The sequence below is a fragment of the Myotis lucifugus genome, unplaced genomic scaffold, assembly GCF_000147115.1.
Source record: "Myotis lucifugus unplaced genomic scaffold, Myoluc2.0 scaffold_180, whole genome shotgun sequence".
NCBI classification, from domain to species: domain Eukaryota; kingdom Metazoa; phylum Chordata; class Mammalia; order Chiroptera; family Vespertilionidae; genus Myotis; species Myotis lucifugus.
The window spans coordinates 146,165-151,573 of NW_005871228.1; the positions used below are offsets into that span (position 1 = coordinate 146,165).

The 5,409-nt window shown below is 41.5% G+C and overlaps 1 pseudogene; it reads left to right on the top strand.

The window, feature by feature from the left end:
• Positions 1 to 757: 757 nt before the first annotated feature.
• On the top strand, positions 758 to 1,295 carry LOC102442698 (annotated as a pseudogene).
• Positions 1,296 to 5,409: the final 4,114 nt, after the last annotated feature.

Consider the following 5,409-nt stretch of genomic DNA (forward strand, 5'->3'; position numbering starts at 1 on the left):
ATGGGTATGCACATATCTCTTTGAGGTACTGATTATTTTTTATTTTTTATTTTTTTGGATATATATCCAGAATTGAGACTGCTGGATGATACAGAAGATCTATTTCGGCTGCCTGCCCCTCAAGTAAGTACCTGTTACAGCTTCTATCAGGCAGGGTCTCCACCGAGTGTTTTTTTGTTTCCAGATTTAAGTTACTGCCCCCTCCTCCTTCCTCATGCCCTTAGGTGCCATCAGCACCTAATCCCTGCCCACTAAAGGATCTCTGTAAATAGATCCTGTGTTAAACAATCCTCAAATTACTCTCTTAAAGTGTGCCATCTGTCTCCCCCAGGGACCCTGATTGAGACATTGCCCCAGGGAATTTTTCCTGTAACTAAAATTTACATCACTGGTGCCAAAACTTTTCCTTATGGCCAATATGAGGGATTTTCTAATTCTTTATATTTATAAAAATTGAATGCTATTTGGTTATTGGACAATCATGCTTTTAAGAAATAGAAACAGAAAACAAAGAATATGTTGAATTTTAATCTCAATTTCATAAAGCAAAACAAATTAAAACAAATGTTTGTGTGTATAAAAAATTGAACAGATAATGCACCAACATGGTAATAGTAATTCTTGGAGTACCAAGTATTTTTTTTCTTTATGATTTTCTATGTGTTCCTAGTTTTCTGCAATAATACTACATTGTTATTATAATGAAAAATATACATATATAGTGCTATTTTAAAACACTTTTATTTGATCCAACTAGATGGGTGCTTCCAAGTACGACCAGGAGCTGTGGAGGAAGAAGCAGTGGGATGTCATGCACTTCTTTCTCAGGGTGCACTGCTGCCCCCTACCCCACCTGACCTGATAGAACGCACAGACTGGGATAGAAAGCCAAGCCAAAGTTACGTGTGTATATAGGATTCGAGTGCTCCGTAGTGGCTGCAAATGCTCAGTTCCTAAGGGTGCGACCTCAGGCAAGCCTGCCCATCGTGGTATTTACCAGCTACAGTTTGCTCGAAGGCTTCAGTCTGTTGCCAAGGAGTGAGGTGGACGCAACTGTGGGGCTCTGAGAGTCCTGGATTCTTGCTGGGTTGGTGAAGATTCCACAAATTCTTTGCGGTTATCCTCGTTGATCCACTCTGCAAGGCTATCAGAAGGAATCCTGAAACCCAATGGATTACCAACCCAGTCGACAGCACAAGGAGATGCGAAGGCTGACATCCGCAGGCCCCAAGAGCTGTGGCCTTGGAAAGGACCCACGAGTTTGCTGTCCAGCTCTACCGTTACCGCTAATATAAGTAATGTTTGTAAAATTTTTACCTAATAAACAACTCATGTCTGCTTAAAAGTGTCTTTAATTTGCTAAACTAGTTAACTGAAGATTGTTCACGAATGCATTGTCAAATTATGAAAGTTAAAGTACAATAATGTTTGAAGACTATAAAGGATGGTGTATCTCGTTTCTCATAAGATAAACGCATTTGTCTTTGCTTTATCTTATTAGGGAGTTTCTAGGTCAGTGTTTAAAATGCTGTTTGGTATAAAATAAATTCTGCGAAAGATGAAAAGAAAAAAGAGAACTAAAATAAAAACAACCTAACCATCCAGCTCCTCCTTGACCCTTAACCCCAAATTCTCAGTCTTTGCCTTTAAAATTCCTTGAATAGTGCTAACCGGTTTGGCTCAGTCGGCCTGTGTACTGAAGGGTCCCGGGTTCCATTCCAGTCAAGGGCACATGCCCAGGTTGTGGGCTCAATCCCCAGTAGGGGGCATGCAGGAGGCAGCCAATCAATGATTCTCTCTCATCACTGGTGTTTCTATCTCGCTCTCCCTCTCCCTCTCCCTTCCTCTCTGAAATCAATAAAAGTATATTTTAAAAATCCTTGAATAAAAACCAATGGGAAGTTCAGATTTTGAGCTTTAGCTCTCCTGTTCTCCCGGCTTGGCGCCCTGCCAGTAAAGTGTCTTAATTTCTCCACTGCAAAACTCAGTGTTCAGTGATTGGCTCTGCTGTGTGCTGAGTGGGAGGACGCTCTTTGCTTAGATAACACTATTATTTAACATACAAGAAAACCTCTAAAATGAAATCGTCCCCAGAGAGATTAAGTGATTTCCCTGATGCCATGTTCAGCTCATTAGTGCTCTCAGCTCACCTTTTCTCTCTAAAGACTTCCTCCAAGGTATCCTCCCTTTCCTCTGGAGAGATACCTCTTTTACGTATTTGTCACTACCTACAGGTAATCCTATTAGTTAATCCTATTACAGGCTTCTTCTTTCTTTTTTTAAAAAATATACTTTATTGATTTTTTACAGAGAGGAAGGGAGAGGGACAGAGAGTTAGAAACATTGATGAGAGAGAAACATCCATCATCTGCCTCCTGCACACCTCCTACTGGGGATGTGCCTGCAACCAAGGTACATGCCCTTGACCGGAATCAAATCTGAGACCTTTCAGTCCGCAGGCCGACGCTCTATCCACTGAGCCAAATCAGTTAGGGTGACAGGCTTTTTCTTTACGTTGTTAAGTGTACGTCTATCTCTGTTTTTATAAAATTTATTTTTATTGTTGAAAGTATTACAGATGTCCCGCTTTCCCCCCAACTGGCCCCTTTTAGCCTGCCCCTCGCCCCAGGCCTTCACCACACTATTGTCGTCGTCCATGGGCTATACCTTCTATCTTTATCATAGTATATCCCGTAGGATTTTTTCCTTTCTCTCCTTATCTCAGTTCTACTTTTTAAAAAAATCCAAACTCTCTGATGATTTTTCATCAAGGTTTTCTCACATTGAGAGTCTGATTCAGTCATCAGTGATGTGCTTTTCCTCATCAGGTTGTCTTGTGTGCCATCTAAAATGTAGTGATACAGCACTTCTTTAAGAAGCATCCCTCTATTATAGCTTCTGGGATTTTCCATCAAGCCCCTGACACCCATTCTCAAGTTTTGATGCACATGTAAAGTCAGTTGCAAGAGGTGTGCACATTAAAATGTAAAAAATAGTATGCTTAAAATTGATGAAATATGTGTTATGCAGCAAGATCTCTTCCATTCATTAAAAAAAAAAATAAACATTTTTTTGTGTCAAGCACTATAGATTGGCTCCCAGAGTTATTCCCAATCCTCTCTTCTTTTTAACTTCTAACAGCTTTATTGAGATACAATTTACAGACCATGCAATCCATCCATTGTAAGTATCCAATCTGATGGATTTTAGTAACTTTATACTGCTGTCCAACTATCACCACAATCCAGTTTAAAAAAATGCTTTCCATGCCCTGTGGGGGAGGCTCAAGGGAAGGGCCAGGAAGTGGGTAGGGTCTGGTTAGGACGGCAGAGTGGCTTTGGGCTTGCGGAATGGTGGGGACCAGTTTCTGTGTTGAAGGAATGGCATAAAGCATCAGTTCCAAATATTTCCTTTCACTTCGTCATACCAGAGTATGTGTTAGTATCTACAATATGCAGCCTCCCACCAGGCAAGAGAGTTGCATTCCTTGGGTCTCCCATCTATAGGTGTAGAAGGAACAAACGTTGCAATGTGCTTCGATGAGGACAAAAACAGCAAGGACTTGAGTAGGGGTCAGGGTGAGGATAGGAGGTGGGGAAGGGGAATTACAGAATGAGATGGTGTAGGTCAGTGTCCAAATATGCAAATGCCGGGGAAATGGCACTCAGGGCAGCTTCTAAGCAATGTCCTGTGAGCCCACAAATCTGTATTTGGAATTTTTAAATTCTTTTTTAAATTTTTATTGTTGGCACTATTACATATGTCCCCATTTTCCTCCCCTTTGCGCACCTCCACCAAGCCCCGCCCCCTCTTCCCTTTGGCCTCACCACATTGTTGTCTGTGTCTGGGGGGCTAATCCCTTCATCTTCTTTCTCTTTTATTCTAAATTTACATGATTTCTTCTGTTTTCCTAAGATATTTTCTCTTTTACTAATTATTTTAATCAATTTTCTTTATCCTGATATATGTTTTAAAATTTGTTTAATTTCATTCACTGATACCTTTCTGGTGACAGTTTTTTCTTTTTATTATGTTCATCTGCTTCAGTATTAGATTACTGGTTAATATAAAGGGATATCGCTCAGGAACAGTCAGAGGGAGGAGATGCACAGGGCAAGGTAAGGGGGAAAAGGCGGTGAGCTCCCATGCTCTCTGAGCATGCTGCACTCCCTGAATCTCCACATGTTCTCCATCGGGAAAGCTTCCACAAATCTTAGCTTCCCTTCACGGGGCTCATCGGCATTCTGTACTAAACCCATCAGCTCTTAGAGTGTTTTGTACTTGCCGGTTTGGTTGTCAGTGATCTCCATTAGACTGCAGGCTCTTTGAGAGCAGAGACTGGGTCTTGCCCATAACTAACTGCTTAGCTCTAAGCCAGTTTCTGGCAAAGAGTAATGCCCACCTCCATAAAAATACGATGAGTGACCATATCCTTTGAGCTCAGGGTTGTGTGATGTATAAAGATGACTGAGATTCCAGTCCTACCTTTTTGGAGTTGACATTTTAGTGAGAGTGGAAGACAGATGTTCCATAATAAGAAATTGAGGGAAGGAGCATGCAATAACCAGGGAATGGGCCCACAAAAGACCATTCATTCTCCTACGAGTCCTGAGGAATATCTCTGTGGTCCCAAAGTTATTAGGCCTAAAGATCTACAGGCAATGTAAGAATGTGCAGGACTCTGCCTCAGGGAGCCCATCATCTAAAAAAGCCCAAGGTTGGACTATGCCTAATTAACTAAAGACTTTATTCAGGTGATTGATTATTGCACCAAGGAGGGGGAGGGGGCAAAGGGGACAGCCCAGAGGAACCTGGAATGCTGTCAACAAGAGGGAGGAAGGCAGAATTTTTGTAAGTTGAAGTTCCCACTGAAGGTTCCCAGGATGGAAAAGGGAAGTGGGGATCAGTCCAGGATTGGCTGCTGTTTCTGAGGCAGGATCAGAAGTGGGATAAACCAGGGGTTGGGCGCTGTCTGTTGACAGGGTGTCCTGGTCAGTCGTGGAGAGGACACTGCCAAGTGACCTCATATGAAAGGGTGGGACCAAACAATGGAAAACAGTAACAAGAAACATCCTAGAAGATGAGCCTGCAGATCGAAGTTCAAAATACAAATGGGAGGTGCACTCCTCAGGAAATGGATGATAGAGTAAAAAAAAAAAATGTTTAAAATTCTTAAAGAAGTGAAGGAAGAACATCTGTAAAAGAGAACAGAATAATAAAACACTACCACTGGGAAGGAGGGAAGGAAAACCACAGTGAAATAGAAATCTCAATACACAAGGTGAAATCTGGAATGAACACTGTTAAGAAAAAACACTAGGGAAATTCTGTTGAATTCATCCAGAGCACCCACAGAGAAAAAAAGATTGTTTTTAAAAGGTGAAAAAGCAGTAAAACAACAACAACAAC